General features: G+C 35.4%; 1 pseudogene; it reads right to left on the minus strand.

Moving 5' to 3' along the window:
* Nucleotides 1–626: 626 nt before the first annotated feature.
* The window catches only part of LOC127899348 (uncharacterized), a 56,981-nt pseudogene continuing 32,125 nt past the window's right edge, over nucleotides 627–25,482 (minus strand).

Here is a 25,482-nt window from a genome sequence, read left to right on the forward strand (position 1 = left end):
AAAAAAAAACATATAAACCAATAGTAGTTTTCATATGAATTTTGTAATTTAAATTTTTTGTGAGTACGGATTTAATAATGACAAACTCGTAGTGGTTGGTACCCCCACCATCCCTACCTTATGACGAGCAGCGACCCACATGAGTAACTTTCATTTGGAAAATTGTGTGCGCCACTGCTCACTTGATCAAAACCCATGTATACATCATGGGGCACTTGTGCAAATATTAGTGATAACTAGGGAAGTTACAACTAATCCAAATAACCAAGTATACAAATCATCTACAATGAATTAAGAACAATGAGTGAACATGTCATGTTCGCTCATTGTTCTTAGTTCAAATGATTTATTCATTTGTATTTTCATACCCAAGAGAAAAAAAAAAAGCTAGGCCCGCAATGTGTTTTGTTTATCTAATTTCCTCAAATTATAAAAACGTTGAGGGTAGATCACAATTCAGATTCATTAAATGTAGAAATATTCAGTGAATAATGTTACAGAAATACAAAAAAAAATGAGTAAGAGAGACTATGCTGTGGAGGTGGCTCCCTTTTTAGAATGTTGTCAATTTGAAGAATCAACTGGATTTTTGAGCATTATAAGCAGCACTTCAAAAATCAAAATTATCATCCGAAATTGCCGATTTCCATCTTCTTCTTACTTTTCTTTGACCATGATATATGAATGAATCTATTATTCCCGCAACTGCAAAAGTACCTGAAGAGACAAGAAAAGGTAAAAAGTATCCGATTTTTATCTCTAACAAAAGTTAAAAATACTATAACCAAGAAGAAAAAAAGGTTCTCAAAATCAAAATATAAGTGCAAAATGTGAGCTATATGTTTGTATTATGGTATACTGCAATCACTGTAAATATAAAATAATTGAAGCTAAAATCATACCATTCTTAGAGTAACCATTGGTTTTGCAAATAATTTTAAATCTTATGTCCTATCAAAGAAAAAGTGATAGGTAAAGGATTTAAAACTAATTCCTTTGGTCTATGAGTCATTACCCCCGTGATAAGTGAACAAAATTAGGAAATTCTAGGGGGGTTGATTTTGCAATAAATCCACACCAGACCTAGAACCACTCATTTTGTGACGTGATGTGACCCAGCTTGATGTTAAGACATATTCTTGGTGTAAAAAGTAAGTTTTGCTCATAGTAGTGTTTTCAAGTCCCAAAATTAAAACGAATAGTAGAGAACACGAATTGTGAGATGTAATAGTTTTCAAGCCCCAACGGCAAAACCATTAGCAGAGACAACAAATTGTGAGATATACAGTTTGTAAAATCGCAAAATAAAATTCAAATGTGCTCTCTCAGACATTACAGACAATGCTGTGTTTCAGACATGGAAACTCAAAAACCACCACCTATGACGAATACCATTGATCATTATCAAAATGCCGACACTAATAATCTTCTTGCTCAGCATGATTATCAATTTGATAATTGCAATTCACAAGGGAACTAAGTCATCCTTGCAATTATTGGCTTGGTTCGGAAGTTGTCACTCAACATGCATCATAAATGCAAAACTCAGAACCAAGGCGTTTACACCCATTTGGAGCATGTTGAAGTTTTGGGGTTTCTAAAAGTAAGCAGAATCATTGCACTGATCAAAACTTATCAATTGAGATTGCTATAGTCTCCTGATTATTCAATTGACTATAAATCCTAGTACCTTTATGGGAATCATGGGAAAAGTATAATTTATAATAGAAAGGAATGTAAGGAGAACCATTAAGAGAATACTGTTAAAGCTTCAATTGATCCTTTGCACATTCATGGAGGTCTAATGACAAGAGATAGAGCCAAAAAGATGCAAGTTGATTTAAATAGATTAATTGAGAAAATATGGATTGAAAATGCAATTCAAGATGCAAGACATCATGAATTGGGCTTGGAGAGAAGACAAGGCATTGTGGGCATTATTCAAGCTATTGGGCAGCCGAATACACAATTTGGATCAAATGCACAAAAGGCAAATTCAGAATATAACTGGTATTGATTGAGCCAAACGTAATGTGCAAGCTATATACCGTTGAAAAGATAATTAAGTTAACTTTCCAATGCAATTTATAGAGCTAGATTTGGAGTTCTCTAGAAAGCGGTATGACTAATTTATTACAGCTTGTTCAGACTTGGGATTTCCAACGACTCTTTTGTTTATTCAACTTCATTCGTTTGTTTTGTTTCAAGTTTGTCAATGTGTAAGGTAAGTTTACCATCAATGATGGTGGGCTAACATTTTTTTTTCAATAATAGCATTAATTATGGTAGGCTAGCATTAAGTTTGTCAATGACTAGCATTATTAATGGTGGATTGGTGAAGACTTTTGAAACATTCTTTGACAAACCTATACTTGGAGGGTTGTTACAATGTTTTCATTTGTATTTTTAGGGTCTTGGGTTTCTATTAGTCTATTTAAACTCAGCAACCTTGCTATGTAAGACAATTAGAGATGAATGTTATTTTGAATTTGAAAGATTATTCTTTCTTTGGTTCTTTTGAGAACTAATGAACTTATCAAGAATTTACATTCTTGTGGCATTCCAAAATAGACTTATCACTCACCTTCTTATCTAAATCTTAAGTGTGGCGTCCATGTCCTTCTCTATACCTTTAGTTCATGTTTTCTTAAACATTGGATCAAGACTTTTGTTTTGCTTAAATCGTTTAGAACTTTCTTGGGAAGTTGAAATTATAAATTAAGTGTAGGTTTCAAAGTTTCGTTGTGAGATTCGCATCAAAATGACTAGAAGGCGGGTGGATAAAGCTTTTAAAAACAATTGAAAAACAAAGTTCAGCTTGCTTGTTTTAGGAATGCAACATGGCTAGACACATTGTAATGTCAAATTAATGAGATATAGCTGGCTAGGTACCATTAGATTGAATTAGCACATCTGAGGAATGGAAATTATTCTAAATATAATACATTTGTCATGTATTGCCTACTCATGGGAATTCTATTAAACCTAAATGCGAAAAGAGGAAGAACGATTTTTTGTTTTCACAATAAGTGGGTTTAATATTACCTCCAATTAAAGCACAAACATTGGTCATGAAGTGGAAGAACGAAATATGCTCCTCTTTATAAGTCACCTGCAAAAAATAAGCATGAAAGGAAAAATAGAGTCAACCACTGACTCTTAAGATCATCACCATTCCTATAATGCAATGGAATTTACATGAATCTCATAGATACCTACAACGAACTATCTTTTGTACATTCAGATATTCATTTAATGACAGCAAAGTAATCAAAATTTATGTTCTCACATTTAGATACATAGGTACTTAAAATACTAGACCTTAACCACTTTGCTCCATCTTTCTCTAATATTGTTCTTCTCATACTTGTGAGTTTATCATTTTTTCCATCTCTTTCTTCTTCAAAATTGTAAAGGATGCCTAAATCAAAATTTCACTTTATCTTTACTGTATACTAACTAAAGAAAAAAAGACACACAAACCCCCAACATTAGGAAAAGGACAGAAAAATACCAATAATGTTTAAAAGGATACTGTAGACTCCCATTTGTAAGAAAATTTCGTTCATTTGGATGGAACATTACTTTGCACTATTGAAATAACACATTTACCCTTGTGATCACAATAAAAAGGAAAAGGATGCTTGCACCCCCTATGAACTTTTAAGAACGACAAGAGGGGTGTTGCGGAAGGTACGAGGGAATCCAAGTAAGGTCCAAGTTACATTGGCCAAAGTAAGGTAAGAGTAGAATTTGCCAGTCTTTTTTGAAGTTTTTGGGTGTTTGTCCCTTTCCCTAATGGTTGAGGATTTAGGTGTGCTTTTCCCTTAGCCAAAAAGGTAAATACGTTATTTAAACGGTAAAAGAGAATATTCCATCCAAATGGACAAGGCCTGCGATTTTCATCATTTTTTCTAAACTTTGGGGTTCAATTGTCTTTTTCCCTTAACCAAATAGACAATGATGATTATCACTTTTGATAAAACTTATGACCACTTAGATTGGAATTCTGTTGATCTTGATCTTTTTTTTTCAACCAAAAGGATTTGGATACAAATTGAGACAATGGATAAAGGGTTGCCTACAATCAGTAAACTTCTGAGTCTTCATAAATGAAAGGTCTATAGAAGAGTTTTGTGCTTCTAGCGGAATCAGACAATGAGATCCTCTCTTTCCATTTCTTTTGGTAGTTGATGGCTTTAACAAATTGATGATTAGAGCTGCTGAACCCGGGTTATTTAAGGGCATATCAATTGATAAAGCCACGGTTGAGGTCTCTCGTCTTCAATTTGCAGATGCTACTCTTTTCTTTTCAATGGGTGATGAACAAAAAATTGCAAAACCTTTAAAAGTTGTGGACAGCTTCGGTTTGATTTCCAGCCTCAAAGTTAACATGGCCAAAAGTTTAATAGTGGCATGGCCAAAAGTTTAATAGTGGCAATCAACTCATGGAGAAAGTCAAAATCTTAGCAAATAATTTTGTGCTTAGAGTGGCAAGTTGGCCTTTGAAGTATCTAGGGTTCCTTTGGGTGATAATCCTGTAACTCCAAAGTTTTTGGAACCCGGTGGCTAAAAAAATTGAAAAGAGACTTGGGGGATTGGAAAAAAGCCTATCTTTCCAAAAGTGGAAGATTCACTCTAAACCACTCCATACTGTCAGCCATTCCTATTTATTTTCTCTCGCGAAAAGAATTGAGAAAATGGAGAGAGACAGTCTCTGGGAAGGATATGGAAATGGCAATGGATCTTATCTTATGAAAATGGGATAACGTTGCAAGGCCAAAAACTAGAAGTGGTCCAGGAATTAGTAATGTGGAAAAGAAAAATAGATCTCTCTTAGCAAAATGGCTTTGGAGGTTTCCCTTGGAGACCTCTCTTTGTCACTCAGTAATTTGCTGCAAGGATGGAATTCATCCAAATGGATGGGATGAAAACATGGTTAGGAATGGGTCCAATAAAAGCCCTCGGAAAGCTATATCTAAAGAGTATCCCACTTTTCTTAGTTTTGTTGCATTAGAAGTGCATAATGGGAAGGCTATTAGTTTTTGGGAGGATAAACAGAGGGGTGATATTTTGTTATGTGAGAAATTCCCCCACTACTAAGGTATTTGGAACTCAAAGTTTAATTTTGAAAGAAATTTGAATGATAGAGAGGTTGAAGAACTTGCAATGCTTATGTCAAGAACTGAAATTATCAATATTGATGGATTGGAGGAAGACAAAAGGATATGGAAGCTGGAAACTGGAAACCTCACGACATTATACTTGCAAATCATATTTTGAGAAATTGTGCAACGATGATTCTACTAGAGAGTTTTTACCCTTTAAAATGATTTGGAAGGCTAGCATCCCCCTTAAATTCTAGTCTTCTTGTTGGGTTTGGCATAAGGAAAATTATATTCTGGAAAAGTGATTCAAGGACATTTTCCTAATTTTTGTCTCTCTCCTTCTTCTCGTATGATGTGCAAGAGAAGTGCACAAACTTCAAATCATCTTTTCCTTCTGAGCCAAACGAACGTTTTCTAGAGGTGGTATCCTAGTTTATTTAGTTCTCAAGTATTATTATTCAACACCTAGAAGAAACTCTATAAAAAATGGCATCTTCCTCTTCTTCATCAGAAATAGCTTCATCAAAATCCTCTACTATTTCTCTCTCTTCTACTCTTTCTTTACCTCGTTCTTGTAAAAAACATGTCGCCTCAAAAATAGAAAATCTTGTTGAATACTCATATATCCCTGAATCTGCTCAGATTAATGAATCCTAGTTCCCTGTTATGAGTCCATACCATCTTTATAAACAAAAAACTTCCTTCACCCGAAGTATTCGCACCCTGATCTCCACAAAAGACCTCTTACTAAAGAGTACATCCAGTCCTCACGACTTGTCACCATGGATATACCAACAGATCTTGTAACCAACTGAAAACGAGAAGGATATACACACCTTCATCTAGGTAGTGTCAGACTTATCCTCACCTTACATGGTAGAAAAGGCTTACCCGTCACAGCCAGAATTGCTCTCCTTGACACAAGGTTCAAACAATATCAACATGCTGTTATTGACACTGTTTTAACCACTTTCCATGCTGGAAGTGTCTTTTTAACCTTCTACCCAAAGATATACACACCTTCATCTAGGTGGTGTCAGACTTGTCCCTAGAAGATCCCAACCTTCCCACAACACTGAAAGTCCAAATCCAGCTCCAAGGAGCAGAACAAATATCCACTTCCAAAATAGCCACTCTCCATCACCAGATAGTGTATCGATTGGAAAATCATGCGCTAGATCTCCCAACTGCACAAACAACTAGTGACACATTAATGATTCTTGCAGACACAGATACAATTCCAACCATCATCCAGATCCCCAAACAAATTCAAAAGCAAGAGTTACTTCAACTCATGCCTTTGGAATGGCTTACTAATTATGAGCAATTCCATCAGAATTCAGAACCTGTCCAGACGTCCCAAGCCATCTTTGAAAGAAGATCAGACGGACAAGTCATGATTTCTTTTCAGACTCCTGACAAACCAAGCCCAGATCCTCCACGGCTCTCTTATACTGCTATGATCACTGCAATCTCTACTGGACAAGAGCCAAATCTTCCGATCTATGGATTTTCCTCAGAAGGGTATCCAGTATACCCTGACAAAGTCAATGGTCATTTCCTATGGGATGTTCTAGAAGCCCATATGTGTAATCCAAATATTCCCTACTTAGATGACACAGATGATGATGAAGACTTTGAAATCATGAGACGAAGAAGGAGAAAGAAAAAACCTTTTCCTCCTAAAACTCCGTGTTGGCCCTATCTCCTAAGACCTCCGGATGATCCAGAATCAGATCAACCATTACCCATATACAAGAAAGCACTCAGGCAACTCCAACGAGAATCCTCATTTAAGCCTATTCCTGCTCAACCAAAAATCAAGTCATGCTTGATGTTCTCATCTTCTAGCCAATCATAACAAGAATCCTTTCCTCCACTCGAAAGGCATACAGACCTCAAACCAAAGTTATTTCTCAACCCTATGTCCAATCACCAATCACAACCTCTGGCACACCAGAAGCACCAAAGCAGTATGAGGCAGTGCTCAACTGGCAAACCCAAAATGCCAGTGATCAGAATCAAGCTCTCCACCATCTTGGTAAAAAGATTGATAAAGTGGCATCACATGTGTCACAAACAGAATCTCCAAATTGGATATTGATCTCAGAAAGATGATCAACAATCATATTTGGGGTCCCGAATTCAATAAGAAAGAAGCAGAGATCAGACAACTGAAGGCAGAATTGGCCAGAATTGATGCTGACAAAGCACAACCTTCTCTTTTCACTAAAACACAGTCTATACCTATCCCAGCACCACTATTCACATCATACTAGCCGTTTTACACTCCTTTTAAACAGTCAACTTACGATCAATTCTTTGGTCTTTCCCATCTCCATAATAGTCCTTCCGTTCCACCACCAAAAACTACTTCACCAAAAAGACCCAAATCAAAAGTCAAGATCTCAAAACCTCCACCCAAGGAAGATCTTCAACAAGTTCCAGAAGACTCTCAGTTATTGGTTTTCTTGATACTGGCGCACAACACAGTATGCTCAATCCTAAAATCCTTCCTCCAGACTATTGGGACAACCATACTGAATACTTCAGAGCTGCAAATGGAAAATTTTTTAAAACTTCTCTCATTACCAAAAAACCCATTGGTATCCAGTTCTTCCCCAACTGTATCATTTGGCAAAAGATTGTTGGTTCAGATTTACCAGACAAAGATCTCCTAATTGGATTTGATATGCTCCAACTGGTAAAAAACCTCTTCATTCCGCCAACAGGCATTAAATTCAAACAAATGTTTATGCCCTATACAGATGTTCTTCGTCTGTATACATTGTTAGATACAGCTCCCCCTTATACCTCCATTTCCCAAAAGTTCCTAGAACTTTGTCCTGAAAATCACTCACATTTCACCCATCCATCACCACTTTGGAAAAATACAAAGTTTTTCATCCATCTTCCTTTTAAACTCAATGAAGATGTCAATCCTACCAAAGTCACACATCCAAGGATGCCTTCATCTGATCTCACTCTCGGTAAGCAAGAATGAACTCAATTGCTTCGGCAAGGTTTCATAGAACCTACTACTTCAGATTGAGCTTGTCAAGCTTTCTATGTTGAAAAACGATATGAATTAGTTCGTGGAAAAAATAGATTAGTTATTGATTACCAGCCACTTAATGCTTTCTTAAAAATTGATAAATTTCCTCTCCCCAAGATCCAGTCCCTATTCATTCATCTTTAAGGTGCAAAGGCATTTTCAAAGTTTGATCTTAAAACTAGTTTTTCGCAACTTGGCATTTCTCCAGAAGACTGTCCCAAAACAACCTTCTGTATCCCTGATGCTCATTATCAGTGGACAGTTCTACCCTTCGGTCTCAAAGTTGCTCCATCCTTATTTCAAAAAAAAAATGGTTAAGATCTTCTCTCCGATCCTCCATCATGCTTTGATCTACATTGACGACATCTTGTTTTTTCCCATGACCACCAAACACATCAACAACTCATTTCAGATTTCTTGGAAATCGTACAGACACATGGCATCATGCTTTCTGAAAAGAAAAGCAACATAGGAAAGGAATCTATTGACTTTCTTGGCATGGTCTTAAAAGATGGCCACTACTATCTAGGACCACACATTGCAGCAGAATTATTAAAGTTTCCCGACATAGATCTCACCAAAAAGCAAATTCAACAGTTCCTTGGAATTGTTAATTATGTCAGAAACTTTATTCATAAAGTTGCGGTCCACACTAGCCAGCTATCATGCATGCTCAAAAAGAGCTCTCCACCATGGGGTCCGGCTCAAATAGCAGCTATAAAGCGGCTTAAAAAGATAGCCCAGTCACCTCCTCCACTCAAAATTCCCACTACCGGACAACGCATTCTCTAGATAGATGCTAGTGATGACTTTTGGAGTGCTATCCTCCTAGAAAAGATCGGTGACTCAGAGTCCTATTGCGCTCATGCAAGTGGACAATTCAAATATTCATAAAAGAATTATCACGTGATTTACAAGGAAATTCTTGCGGTAAAATATCGAATCAAGAAGTTTGAATTTCATCTCATCAGCCACAATTTCCTCATTAGAATGACTACACAGTCCAACACATCAAAGGTGATAAAAATCTTATCCCTGATTTCCTCACCCAACCATCTATAAAAAGCCCTGTTCTCATCTCTTCAATCCAAACCATCCCCATAATAGCCATGTATCGAACACTCCCCTTTAAAGCTCTCACTCAAAAAGCTTTTCCTTTAAACCTCACTTTCCGTATAGCTTTCCAAATCCAAACCTTTGCAAAGAATTCCTTTACAGGTATTTCATGAATGTTCACAGAACCAAACACGAAAGGTTTCCCTCTCTATGCTTAGAATATCTGTTCCTGTTTGGTTTCACCATTGTTCCCAGTCTCACCATCTCTGAAGATGAGTTATGGTACATGTGGTGTCTCATAGTCCTGCTTGCTACAAAACTTGTTCTTCCTGTCCGACCAACCCTTAGGCATATCTCCACACCAGATCATGCACCCACATTTCTCTTGACACTCCTTGAATGATTTTCACCACTCACTTAGTGGCGTAAACAATTACAGAATATATCTAACTTTCATCAGTTAGATCGACTTCCAGATCAAGAAGCAGATATGTTTACTTCGGTATTCATAGTCCACGGGCCCTATTTCCAACATCCTTAGACAAAAGACTATTGGACATAGGACATGGCGTATGAATGGAAAACATTCCCTCATCCTTTCCCTCTTGACCATGATTCTACAATCATCTCAACTCTTAAAGCCTACTTGTTAGAACTCAACAATGTTCAACCTGTCCCAACAGACATTCACCACACCTCCATTGGTCCTTCCCACACTCTTGAGATTCTACCAGGCACTCAAATATGTACTCCAGGATCCAGTTCCAGTCCTCATGGCATTCTTGTTCGAGAACAACGACCCGACTACACCAATGTTCTCTTCCAAGGCGTTCAAGACCCTTGGGCAGACTTTCAGTCTTTATTACAAACCCACGAGACGCAGTACACCGTCACTGAACTAGGCTCTTCGTCTACTTCAACTCAAGCTCAACGACCAGCAAGCCCCGAATTAGATGAAGACTTCTTGATCTACAAAAAAATTCAAAGAGCAAAAGAAGAATATGAAAATGAAACCAATGACGTGTCCCCATCCAGATTTCCCTCAACTCCATAATCACCTCACATGGCTACAGAGTCATCCGGGAATCTCGGCTTTTCCTACTTTCAATAAAAGACATGGGTCCTATCTTGTCTAAAGTGTGTTTTAGCTTTTATGCGTTTGCTTTTGCTTTAATTATGGTTTGCTTTTGCTTTATGCTTAAAGAAAAGATAAGGGTCCTGTCTTATCTTTATCTTTATCTTTATTTTAGCTTTCGAGCTCTATTTAAGAGCTCTTCCGTCCTTGTAAAATTTAGATTGCCATCAATAATATTTCTAAGTTTTTCTTAAACTTCTATGGCTTCCTAAGTCTCTCTTCTTCTTTTAGGTAATGAAGAAATACTTGAGTTCTTAAAGTAAGAGCGTTCATCTCTATTTTCTATACTGAGTATGCTCTATACTTGCCTTGCTTCAAGGATCATGTGAATTAGAAAAGTCTTGATTTATTTATAAAACCGATTTAAAATAAAATTGTTTTCTCACAACGTGCACCCTCTTTGAAGGTCAGAGGTGACCTGTTTTCGGGTGGTATCATGATCAATGGTTTTTTCTTTTTTAGGTTTTATATCTTAGGGACTATAGGTATATCGGCTGGAAACCAGAACTTGCAGACAACTGGTCCAAATGATAGTCTAGCACTATCATAGTTCAGGTGTAACAACGCCACGTACCTGTATTCACCCAGTGGTATCAGAGCCAAACGAACGTTTTCTAGAGGTGGTATCCTGGTTTAGTTCTCAAGTATTATTATTCAACACCTAGAAGAAACTCTATAAAAATGGCATCTTCCTCTTCTTCATCAGAAATAGCTTCATCAAAATCCTCTCCTATTTCTCTCTCTTATATTCTTTCTTTACCTCGTTCTTGTCAAAAACATGTCGCCTAAAAAATAGAAAACCTTGTTGAATACTCGTATATCCCTGAATCTACCCAGATTAATGAATCCCAGTTCCCTATTATGAGTCCATACCATCTTTACACAAAAAAAATTCCTTCACCCGAAGTATCTGCACTCTGATCTCCACAAAAAGACTTCTTCCTAAAGAGTACATCCAGTCCTCACGACTTGATCAGTGTGCTCTCCAAACCTCTCAAAGTGAACAATATGTCACCATGGATATATCAACAGATCTCGTAACCAACTGAAAATGAGAAGGATATACACACCTTCATCTAGGTGGTGTTAGGCTTATCCTCACCTTACACAGTAGAAAAGGCTTACCCGTCAGAGCGAGAATTGCTCTCCTCGACACAAGGTTCAAACAGTATAAACATGCTGTTATTGGCACTGTTTTAACCACTCTCCATGCTGGAAGTGTCTTGTTAACCTTCTACCCAAATTTCAACATGTCCCTAGAAGATCTCAACCTTCCCACAACACTGAAAGCCCAAATCCAGCTTCAACGAGTAGAACAAATATCCACTTCCAAAATAGCCACTCTCCATCACCAGATAGTGTATCGATTACAAACAACCAGTGATGCACTGATGATTCTTGCTGACACAAATACAAATCCAACCATCATCCAGATCCCCAAACAAATTCAAAAGCAAGAGTTACTTCAACTCATGCCTTTGGAATGGCTTACTAATTATGAGCAATTCCATTAGAATTCAAAACCTATCCAGACGTCCCAAGCCATCTTTGAAAGAAAATCATATGGACAAGTCAAGATGTCTTTTCAGACTCTTGACATACCAAGCCCAGATCCTCCACGACTCTCTTATACTGTTATGATCACTGCAGTCTCAACTGGACAAGAGCCAAATCTTCCGATCTATGGATTTTCCTCAGAAGGGTATCCAGTATACCCTGACAAAGTCAACGGCCATTTCCTATGGGATGTTCCAGAAGCCCATATGTGTAATCTAGATTGTCCCTGCTTGGATGACACAGATGATGACGAAGACTTTGAAATCATGAGACGAAGAAGGAGAAAGAAAAAACGTTCTCCTCCTAAAACTCCGTGTCGGCCCTATCTCCCAAGACCTCCGGATGATCCAAAATCAAATAAACCATTACCCATCTACAAGAAACAAAGGTGGAGACTATTACTGCCCGACTTGAAAAAATTTATTCAAATCTACAGAACAGAATCTCTGAATTGGATATTGATCTCAGAACGATGATCAACAATCGTATTTGAGGTGCCGAATTCAATAAGAAAGAAGCAGAGGTCAGACAGCTGAAGGCAGAATTGGCCAGAATTAATGCTGACAAAGCACAACCTTCCATTTTCAAAAAAACATAGTCTATACCTATCCTAGCACCATTATTCACATCATACCAGCCGTTTTACACTCCTTCTAAACAGCCAACTTACGATTAATTCTTTGGTCTTTCCCATCTCCATAATATTCCTTTCGTTCCACCACCAAAAAGACCCAAATCAAAAGTCAAGATCTCAAAACCTCCACCCAAGGAAGATCTTCAACAAGTTCCAGAAGACTCTCCTAAAGTAACTCCTGAACCTCCAAAGAAAGACAAAGCTCCAGCTTACCAATACCATTATCAATAGATTGACACATAAAACAATGATTTTGATTCGACCTCAGAAGAAAGTTTACCCTCCACAGATACTTTCAGCTCATCTGCACAAACTTCTTCAGACTCAGAGTCTCAATATGCAGATATTTCTGGTCTTCTCATGGCCACAAAAACAGAAGATCCTAGTACATCTACTCTTGTTGTCGACACTCCTATTGCCGAAGAATTTTCTGATGATAATGATGATGTCCAAGGCTCACAAACAGAACCGGCTCCCTCTATCCCTCTGGTTTATGAAAAATCTTCCAAACCATCTTCTTATCCATGGTTTACATTTGATGACATTCCTCATCACAAATGGCTGGCTCGACATCAAGAATTTACTGCTTGGATTGTTGTGCAAATGACAAGTCCTACTGCACAATCTGAGAGAGTTCTCCGTGAGTTTTGTTCCAGATTCACTGGCTCTCTACGAGATTGGTTTGAGAGTCTAGGCGGATACATACAACTCTAATTGATTCAAACCACCATTCTTATAGCTCTTGCAGTTATTTATGAGCAATTTATTAGAGAACCAACAACATCAACTGAAGAATCTCGAAAAGAATATCACCAGATTAAATGTTGTTCTCTTAAACGACATCACCTAGAAATGCATTATAACAGGATGAGCATGCTTTATTACAAACTGAATGGATTCAATGATCCATCCTTAAAGCATGTCTTTGCTGCATCTTTACCACCAGAGCTTCAAAGACAGTTGACAACCTTTAACCTCGACATAGCAAATGTCTCCCTTGGAAAAATCTTTCAATTAACTATGCTATGCCTTGATAAGATCTGTGAGCAAAAAGATTTCTTCAAAGATCTTATTGAACACAAAGAACCCTTTGTCTTAGCCTGTAAAAAACTTTACCTCAAAATCCAGTGCAAAGATGACAAAAAGTGCACTTGTCCAACCACTAAAAAGAAACACTTTCAGAAGCATTTCCACAGATCCTCTTCCAAAAAAGCAAAGAAGCCTTACAGATAATTCAGAAAAAGGATCCTTTCTAGTTCAGACAGAAGAAACACAATCACTTCTTTATTTGCAAGAAATGCGGACATTTTGCCTGCAATTGCCCAAATAAGTCAGCAAAAGTTGTTCGTCTCATTCAGCACCTCCAGCAATCTTCTATCCTTTCTAACAACGAAGAAGTTGAATCCATCTTCTCAGAACCGTCCGAGAAAGATGATCATACAACCTTCATCCTTGCTGATTCAACAGATTCAGATCCAGATGACATTTCTGTGATCTCCACTATTCAAGAGATTAACCACATTCGCCCCACACTTCCTAGTCCATCAGTAAAAATTTCAGTCATCCCTTCCAAATTCTAAAAACTCGTCTCAGTTATTGGTTTCCTTGATACTGGTGCATAGCGCAGTATGCTCAATCCTAAAATCCTTCTTCCAGACTATTGGGACAACCATACTGAATACTTCAGAACTGCAAATGGAAAAAATTTTGAAACTTCTCTCATTACCAAAAAACCCATTGGTATCCAGTTTTTCCCCAACTGTATCATTTGGCAAAAGATTATTGGTTCAGATTTACCAGACAAAGATCTCCTCATTGGATTTGATATGCTCCAACTGGTAAAAAACCTCTTTATTCCGCCAACAGGCATTAAATTCAAACAAATGTTTATGCCCTATACAGATGTTCTTCGTCTGTATACATTGTTAGATACAGCTCCCCCTTATACCTCAATTTCCAAAAGTTCCTAGAACTTTGTCTTGAAAATCACTCACATTTCACCCATCTATCACCACTTTGGAAAAATACACAGTTTTTCATCCATCTTCCTTTTAAACTCAATAAAGATGTCAATCTTACCAAAGCCACTCATTTAGGGATGCTTCCATCTGATCTCACTCTCGCCAAGCAAGAATGCACTCAATTGATCCAATCTAACTCATATGTTAGCTTCATTCATCTCTATGATCAATTTTCTTGGCTCAAACAAATCCATTTCACTCAATTTTTGTTAAACCCGAAATTGCATATTTAAGCTCTTTTTAATCCACTTTTGATCCAATCATCACCATCCATTATCTTAAATCATCTCTTGGATCAATATAATCGGTTTAAAATCATTCATTTCACTCATTATTTTACAAAACCGAATTTGTGCATTTTGGGTATATGCACCTACATTTTCATATGCATAATTATGGATTGTGGATGATGGTTGTTTAATATTTGGATATGTTATATTTGGATGATGTTTTATGCTTAAGTCTTATGTGTTGCTTGATAACTTGGTGGAGTTGTTGGTTTGTTATACTTATTAAACCTTATATGGAAGTGTTTTTAACTATGTTGTGTATTTGAGGATTTGTCCATTTTAAGGGGAGACTCTGACGAAATTTTTTCTCGCACAAAATTGGTAATATCTTTATCGAATTATTTTTGATGCTTTTGTTTCAATTGTATCTATCTATTTTTTTATGATAAAGGGGGAGATAAAAATGATATGTTTTTGGATAATATGCATTTTGGATAAATTTTTTAATTGGCCATATATTTAGGGGGAGCATATAATATGATTTTGGATAATATGCATTTTGAGCATTCTTTTGATGGCATGATGGTTCATGATCATTTAATGGTTAATTGGATGTTTGGTTATTATATATATATTTTTTATTAACCATTGACATATTATTGATCTTAGCATGAATTTCTAATAATTTTGATGATGAAGGGGGAGAAGTCATGTATTTTGAATATAGAGACATATAATATGTATTTTGATATTGAAGTATTTATGAATGGTTTTGAAATATTAAGGGGGAGTTTTTGTTTTGAATTCGATTTATATGTTTAATTATATATGCCATGTATTAAGGGGGAGTATAAATGTCAAAATACATGAGATGTTTGTCATCATCAAAAAGGGGGAGATTGTTAGCCTAAAGGGCTATACATAATGTAATTTTGATGATAACAAACATATGTATTGAGTGATTTAATAAATATTGTATTTCATATTTTTACTAGTTTTTGAAGGATAATATTTATACAAGTAAATCAAGTGAAATCAAGATTGAAGACACTCAACGGACAATGGCGACATCAAGAATAGTTTAGAGCTCAACGAACAAATTAGTGCAATAAATTCTTGTAAAGCCGGTATGATTTAATTGATGTTTGATTTAGCATTTGAGAAGCTCAAGAAATTAATTTAATTAAATAATTTTCATAAACTAAAAGTTTTTGTTTTTATAAAGAAAAGTATTTTGTGAATTTAAGTAATTTGGACTTAAATGCTAAGATTTGAAATCTTTGATTTTAATAAGTATTAAATTTCGGAGTTGGACGCTTTTACAAACATTTGAAATGTTTTGGGCCATACTATAATTTATGAATATTTTGGACTAAAGTGAAAGATTTTGAGAACTTTGAAAAATATAGGTATTATGTTGAAAAGGACCTTTGTGTGAAACAAGAAAATCTTTGGGGCCATATCATAATTTCAGAAAGTTTGAGAAAGACATCTATTTTTATGAAGTTCTGAAATTGGACCTATTTGCAAAGTTTTCTGACGTTTTGGGCCATAGTATAATTATAGAAAGTTTTGGGCTAAAGTGTAATTTTAGTGAACAGTAGTACTGTAGCAAAATTCAAAAATAACGGTAATATTACTGTTCCTGAGCGGCTAGCCGGATAATCAAGCGGCTAACCGCTTGAGCGCTGGAATTTGCCTATAACGGCTAGTTTTTGGGCTTTCACTATAAAAACTCAACTCAAACTTCATTTTAAGTACTAACACAAGCAAATATAAGATCATATAACATATATTGAGCTTCCATTTCGTAAATCATCATTTGTTGAATCATCATTGAGCTATAATTTGTTATTCACTCTTAAAGAGAGTTTTATTGTTGTGAATTTCATTTCTCATCAATTTGTGAGTGTACAAGTGTGGGAAACACTTGGGGTGAAGAGATTGGGGATATAATCTCTTGTTGTAAAGGTTCATTGACACCTTGGAAGTCAATTGTAAACATTTGAAGCCTTGGGAGGCTTGGATAGTGAAATCCTCAAGCCGGGTGAGCTTGGAGGCGTGGACGTAGGCGGGGATAGCCGAACCACGTAAAAATCCTTGTGTTCGTTTTCTCTTCCCTTACTCTTTTAATATTGTACTTGATTGAATTTATTGTTTTTGATTTGATTAAGGCGGTAGATTAAATTGTTGTGCGAATTGTATTGCATAAAATTTAAAATCCCAATTCACCCCCCCTCTTGGGTTGCATAACTTGCATTTCATTTGGTATCAGAGCAAGGTGCTCTTGTGTAGACTTAATCGTCTAGAGTTAAAGATCCATGGCAACCCATAGTGACTCAACCTTTAGGGAAGGACAATCCACAATTAGACCACCGTTCTTTGACGGTAATGACTACCCATATTGAAAAACTAGGATGAGAATTTATTTACAAGCTTTAGATTATGAAATTTGGGAAATTGTTTGTGATGGTCCATTTATGCCTTTGATTAAAAACGAAGTTGGGGAAGATATTCCAAAACCTTCAAGGGAATGGAATGAATTGGAAAAGAGAAAAGCTTCTCTAAACTCCAAAGCTATGAATGCCTTGTTTTGTGCACTAGATAAGAAAGAGTTTCATAGAGTATTTAGTTGTGAAAGTGCTAATGAAATTTGGCACAAACTTGAAGTTGTTTATGAAGGCACGAATCAAGTGAAAGAGTCTAAAATTAGTAGGTACACTCGACAATATGAATTGTTTCAAATGGAACAAAATGAGAGTGTGTATTCTATGTATACTAGATTTACGGACATAGTGAACACTCTAGGAGCCCTAGGAAAGACCTTTTCAAATAGTGAGAAAGTTAAGAAAATCATTAGGTCGTTACCTAAGGAATGGAGACCAAAAAGGACTGCCATTGAGGAAGCCAAAGATTTAAATATTTTATCTATTGACGATTTAATTGGTTCTCTTATTTCTTATGAGGAAGATTTGGCAGCCGAAAGAGGCAATGAGGAGAAAAAGAAAAGCATTGCTCTCAAAGCCATGAAACATGAAAGTGATGAGGAAAGCGAGCTGGATGAGGAAGAGATGGATATGCTGGCTAGGAGGCTTAGAAAACTTTTTAAGAAATCCGGTGAGCGAAGAAAATCTAGAGACCTCAAGAACCGAAAGGAGAAGAAGGAAGTAATCAAATGTTATGAGTGCAAGAAGCCCGGTCATATAAGAACGGAATGCCCTCTTCTCAATAAGCTCAAGAAGAGAGCAATGGTAGCCACATGGGATGATAGCGATGAGGAAACAAGTGATAGTGAAGAACATCAAGAAATGACAAATCTAGCTCTCATGGCAATTGGAGATGAATTGGATGATGAACTTGATAAGGTAAATGATCTTTCTACTTATGATGAATTATATGATGCTTTTAAAGAATTGCATGATAATTGGATAAAAATTGGTAGAAAGAATGCATGTCTTAAAAAGAAAATGGTAAAGCTCACAAATGAGAATGAATCTCTAAGTGCAAAGATTACATGCTTAGAATTAGAGAATAAAACATTGCATGATAAAGTTGCATTATCGAATGAGAAACCTAGCACTTCACATGAGCATCTAGAATCATATGTAGATGACTTGAAAAATGAAAAGGATGCTTTACAAAAATGCAATGATTCATTAAATGAAAAGATTAAAGGACTAGAATTAGATAATAAAATGTTGCATGATAGAATTGCATCATTTAAAGGTAAACAAAGTATTTCATATGAGCATGAAAAATCACATGTTGATAAGTTGATAAAAGAAAATGAAGTGCTTAAGAAAAAGAGTAATGAGCTCAATGAAATTGTGTTAAAATTCACAAATGGTCAAAAGAACTTAGAAAAATTACTAAGCACTCAAAAATGTGTGTTTGATAAAGGAGGACTTGGGTATAAGCCTTATTTGAAACAAAAATATTATAAGAATTATTTTGTTAAGGCTACCTCCACAAGTGATCATAAAATTGTTTGTCATTATTGCAATCAAAATGGTCATATGAGTTTTAGATGTTCAGTGAAAAGAAATGCATATTATGGAGCAAAATGTATTTGGGTTCCAAAAGGAACCATTGCTAACACTCAAGGACCCAAGAATATTTGGGTACCAAAATACACAACTTGAACAATTTTTTGTAGGTACCACAATCAAGGAATGGTGGAGAAGTTCCTTGATGAAAGCTTGTGAGGATAATCATTTGAGCATGATCTAGGAGAAAAAGATGAGGCAAGATGATTTAATTGTTTTGGTAATAATTCTTGCCATATTAATTTTGTTGAATGAATTATGATAAATGAATTTGCGAAAATATGCTTGTATGTTTACATGATTGAATTATCATTGTGTTTAACATTGAGTGTTTTATCATGATGCAAGGTTATATATAAATGATGATAGTTTATCAACTCATCATGATGGATTTGTTTGATGTTAATGTTTATGAAGTGTTTAAGCATGATAGTTAAGTGGTGTGTTTGATTTATTAACTTTTGAATGCTTATATGTTTAATTATTGTGTAAATCCCAAGTTTGCACAAGCTGTAATGAATTGGTCATAACTCCTTCTAGAGAACTCCAAATCCATCTCTGTAAAATTTATTGGAAAGCTAACTTAATTATCTTTCCAACGGTATATAGCTTGCATGTTAATTCTGGCTCAATCAATACAATTTTTATTTCGAAGTTGACCTTTCTGCATTTTCTTAAGTTTTGAATGCTTATATGCTTCATGATTGTATGCTTGATGGATGGATTATTTGTTTGAATTAATTATCTTTTGGATGTTTAAAATCATGAATTGTGCATTAAATTGGCTCTTGAGATGTTTCGGGATCACAAAATGATCACGGAATTGATAGAAACAAGCCGAAAAGCAAGTAGAGTGCAAGTGGACAGCAACCAGGCGGCTAGCCGCTTGGAAAACTGTCCCAAACCCGAGAGCAAGCGGCTAGCCGCTTGCCCCCAAGCGGCTAGCCGCTTGGTCACTGGTTGGGAAATTTTTTTTTGCTTGTTCTTCTTCCTTCGTGATTTTTCTGCACATGTTTCTCTTCTCTCACCAAAACCGTGAACATCCTCTCCATTTTCACCTCCATTTTCTTCCTTTTTCATCCATTTTCATGCCCAAATCAACCATTCAAACTAATACCCATGCATTTCATCTTCATTAAACACTTCTCCATCATGATTTCTTCACTTATTTTTCACCATTTCATCATCATCTCTCACGAGTGAACAGTACCTCACCATTTCTCTCTCAAAATTCTTCATCTTTCACTCATTTTCTTGTTAAAATCAATCATCCAAATCATTATTCATCCATTACTCCTTCAATTTTCGTTCTCAAAACTTCATTTCATCAACTCTCCACATTAAACCCAAAATCAAAAACCTAACTCTACCCGTTTCTCTCTCTACATTTTCAAGCTTCCTTTAGCCCATTTTTGATCCAATCTAACTCATATGTTAGCTTCATTCATCTCTAGGATCAATTTTCTTGGCTCAAACAAATCCATTTCACTCAATTTTTGTTAAACCCGAAATTGCATATTTAAGCTCTTTTTAATCCACTTTTGATCCAATCATCACCATCCATTATCTTAAATCATCTCTTGGATCAATATAATCGGTTTAAAATCATTCATTTCACTCATTATTTTACAAAACCGAATTTGTGCATTTTGGGTATATGCACCTACATTTTCATATGCATAATTATGGATTGTGGATGATGGTTGTTTAATATTTGGATATGTTATATTTGGATGATGTTTTATGCTTAAGTCTTATGTGTTGCTTGATAACTTGGTGGAGTTGTTGGTTTGTTATACTTATTAAACCTTATATGGAAGTGTTTTTAACTATGTTGTGTATTTGAGGATTTGTCCATTTTAAGGGGAGACTCTGACGAAATTTTTTCTCGCACAAAATTGGTAATATCTTTATCGAATTATTTTTGATGCTTTTGTTTCAATTGTATCTATCTATTTTTTTATGATAAAGGGGGAGATAAAAATGATATGTTTTTGGATAATATGCATTTTGGATAAATTTTTTAATTGGCCATATATTTAGGGGGAGCATATAATATGATTTTGGATAATATGCATTTTGAGCATTCTTTTGATGGCATGATGGTTCATGATCATTTAATGGTTAATTGGATGTTTGGTTATTATATATATTTTTTTTATTAACCATTGACATATTATTGATCTTAGCATGAATTTCTAATAATTTTGATGATGAAGGGGGAGAAGTCATGTATTTTGAATATAGAGACATATAATATGTATTTTGATATTGAAGTATTTATGAATGGTTTTGAAATATTAAGGGGGAGTTTTTGTTTTGAATTCGATTTATATGTTTAATTATATATGCCATGTATTAAGGGGGAGTATAAATGTCAAAATACATGAGATGTTTGTCATCATCAAAAAGGGGGAGATTGTTAGCCTAAAGGGCTATACATAATGTAATTTTGATGATAACAAACATATGTATTGAGTGATTTAATAAATATTGTATTTCATATTTTTACTAGTTTTTGAAGGATAATATTTATACAAGTAAATCAAGTGAAATCAAGATTGAAGACACTCAACGGACAATGGCGACATCAAGAATAGTTTAGAGCTCAACGAACAAATTAGTGCAATAAATTCTTGTAAAGCCGGTATGATTTAATTGATGTTTGATTTAGCATTTGAGAAGCTCAAGAAATTAATTTAATTAAATAATTTTCATAAACTAAAAGTTTTTGTTTTTATAAAGAAAAGTATTTTGTGAATTTAAGTAATTTGGACTTAAATGCTAAGATTTGAAATCTTTGATTTTAATAAGTATTAAATTTCGGAGTTGGACGCTTTTACAAACATTTGAAATGTTTTGGGCCATACTATAATTTATGAATATTTTGGACTAAAGTGAAAGATTTTGAGAACTTTGAAAAATATAGGTATTATGTTGAAAAGGACCTTTGTGTGAAACAAGAAAATCTTTGGGGCCATATCATAATTTCAGAAAGTTTGAGAAAGACATCTATTTTTATGAAGTTCTAAAATTGGACCTATTTGCAAAGTTTTCTGACGTTTTGGGCCATAGTATAATTATAGAAAGTTTTGGGCTAAAGTGTAATTTTAGTGAACAGTAGTACTGTAGCAAAATTCAAAAATAACGGTAATATTACTGTTCCTGAGCGGCTAGCCGGATAATCAAGCGGCTAACCGCTTGAGCGCTGGAATTTGCCTATAACGGCTAGTTTTTGGGCTTTCACTATAAAAACTCAACTCAAACTTCATTTTAAGTACTAACACAAGCAAATATAAGATCATATAACATATATTGAGCTTCCATTTCGTAAATCATCATTTGTTGAATCATCATTGAGCTATAATTTGTTATTCACTCTTAAAGAGAGTTTTATTGTTGTGAATTTCATTTCTCATCAATTTGTGAGTGTACAAGTGTGGGAAACACTTGGGGTGAAGAGATTGGGGATATAATCTCTTGTTGTAAAGGTTCATTGACACCTTGGAAGTCAATTGTAAACATTTGAAGCCTTGGGAGGCTTGGATAGTGAAATCCTCAAGCCGGGTGAGCTTGGAGGCGTGGACGTAGGCGGGGATAGCCGAACCACGTAAAAATCCTTGTGTTCGTTTTCTCTTCCCTTACTCTTTTAATATTGTACTTGATTGAATTTATTGTTTTTGATTTGATTAAGGCGGTAGATTAAATTGTTGTGCGAATTGTATTGCATAAAATTTAAAATCCCAATTCACCCCCCCTCTTGGGTTGCATAACTTGCATTTCATTTGGTATCAGAGCAAGGTGCTCTTGTGTAGACTTAATCGTCTAGAGTTAAAGATCCATGGCAACCCATAGTGACTCAACCTTTAGGGAAGGACAATCCACAATTAGACCACCGTTCTTTGACGGTAATGACTACCCATATTGAAAAACTAGGATGAGAATTTATTTACAAGCTTTAGATTATGAAATTTGGGAAATTGTTTGTGATGGTCCATTTATGCCTTTGATTAAAAACGAAGTTGGGGAAGATATTCCAAAACCTTCAAGGGAATGGAATGAATTGGAAAAGAGAAAAGCTTCTCTAAACTCCAAAGCTATGAATGCCTTGTTTTGTGCACTAGATAAGAAAGAGTTTCATAGAGTATTTAGTTGTGAAAGTGCTAATGAAATTTGGCACAAACTTGAAGTTGTTTATGAAGGCACGAATCAAGTGAAAGAGTCTAAAATTAGTAGGTACACTCGACAATATGAATTGTTTCAAATGGAACAAAATGAGAGTGTGTATTCTATGTATACTAGATTTACGGACATAGTGAACACTCTAGGAGCCCTAGGAAAGACCTTTTCAAATAGTGAGAAAGTTAAGAAAATCATTAGGTCGTTACCTAAGGAATGGAGACCAAAAAGGACTGCCATTGAGGAAGCCAAAGATTTAAATATTTTATCTATTGACGATTTAATTGGTTCTCTTATTTCTTATGAGGAAGATTTGGCAGCCGAAAGAGGCAATGAGGAGAAAAAGAAAAGCATTGCTCTCAAAGCCATGAAACATGAAAGTGATGAGGAAAGCGAGCTGGATGAGGAAGAGATGGATATGCTGGCTAGGAGGCTTAGAAAACTTTTTAAGAAATCCGGTGAGCGAAGAAAATCTAGAGACCTCAAGAACCGAAAGGAGAAGAAGGAAGTAATCAAATGTTATGAGTGCAAGAAGCCCGGTCATATAAGAACGGAATGCCCTCTTCTCAATAAGCTCAAGAAGAGAGCAATGGTAGCCACATGGGATGATAGCGATGAGGAAACAAGTGATAGTGAAGAACATCAAGAAATGACAAATCTAGCTCTCATGGCAATTGGAGATGAATTGGATGATGAACTTGATAAGGTAAATGATCTTTCTACTTATGATGAATTATATGATGCTTTTAAAGAATTGCATGATAATTGGATAAAAATTGGTAGAAAGAATGCATGTCTTAAAAAGAAAATGGTAAAGCTCACAAATGAGAATGAATCTCTAAGTGCAAAGATTACATGCTTAGAATTAGAGAATAAAACATTGCATGATAAAGTTGCATTATCGAATGAGAAACCTAGCACTTCACATGAGCATCTAGAATCATATGTAGATGACTTGAAAAATGAAAAGGATGCTTTACAAAAATGCAATGATTCATTAAATGAAAAGATTAAAGGACTAGAATTAGATAATAAAATGTTGCATGATAGAATTGCATCATTTAAAGGTAAACAAAGTATTTCATATGAGCATGAAAAATCACATGTTGATAAGTTGATAAAAGAAAATGAAGTGCTTAAGAAAAAGAGTAATGAGCTCAATGAAATTGTGTTAAAATTCACAAATGGTCAAAAGAACTTAGAAAAATTACTAAGCACTCAAAAATGTGTGTTTGATAAAGGAGGACTTGGGTATAAGCCTTATTTGAAACAAAAATATTATAAGAATTATTTTGTTAAGGCTACCTCCACAAGTGATCATAAAATTGTTTGTCATTATTGCAATCAAAATGGTCATATGAGTTTTAGATGTTCAGTGAAAAGAAATGCATATTATGGAGCAAAATGTATTTGGGTTCCAAAAGGAACCATTGCTAACACTCAAGGACCCAAGAATATTTGGGTACCAAAATACACAACTTGAACAATTTTTTGTAGGTACCACAATCAAGGAATGGTGGAGAAGTTCCTTGATGAAAGCTTGTGAGGATAATCATTTGAGCATGATCTAGGAGAAAAAGATGAGGCAAGATGATTTAATTGTTTTGGTAATAATTCTTGCCATATTAATTTTGTTGAATGAATTATGATAAATGAATTTGCGAAAATATGCTTGTATGTTTACATGATTGAATTATCATTGTGTTTAACATTGAGTGTTTTATCATGATGCAAGGTTATATATAAATGATGATAGTTTATCAACTCATCATGATGGATTTGTTTGATGTTAATGTTTATGAAGTGTTTAAGCATGATAGTTAAGTGGTGTGTTTGATTTATTAACTTTTGAATGCTTATATGTTTAATTATTGTGTAAATCCCAAGTTTGCACAAGCTGTAATGAATTGGTCATAACTCCTTCTAGAGAACTCCAAATCCATCTCTGTAAAATTTATTGGAAAGCTAACTTAATTATCTTTCCAACGGTATATAGCTTGCATGTTAATTCTGGCTCAATCAATACAATTTTTATTTCGAAGTTGACCTTTCTGCATTTTCTTAAGTTTTGAATGCTTATATGCTTCATGATTGTATGCTTGATGGATGGATTATTTGTTTGAATTAATTATCTTTTGGATGTTTAAAATCATGAATTGTGCATTAAATTGGCTCTTGAGATGTTTCGGGATCACAAAATGATCACGGAATTGATAGAAACAAGCCGAAAAGCAAGTAGAGTGCAAGTGGACAGCAACCAGGCGGCTAGCCGCTTGGAAAACTGTCCCAAACCCGAGAGCAAGCGGCTAGCCGCTTGCCCCCAAGCGGCTAGCCGCTTGGTCACTGGTTGGGAAATTTTTTTTTGCTTGTTCTTCTTCCTTCGTGATTTTTCTGCACATGTTTCTCTTCTCTCACCAAAACCGTGAACATCCTCTCCATTTTCACCTCCATTTTCTTCCTT

This window comes from Citrus sinensis, chromosome 8, assembly GCF_022201045.2.
Source record: "Citrus sinensis cultivar Valencia sweet orange chromosome 8, DVS_A1.0, whole genome shotgun sequence".
NCBI lineage: Eukaryota > Viridiplantae > Streptophyta > Magnoliopsida > Sapindales > Rutaceae > Citrus > Citrus sinensis.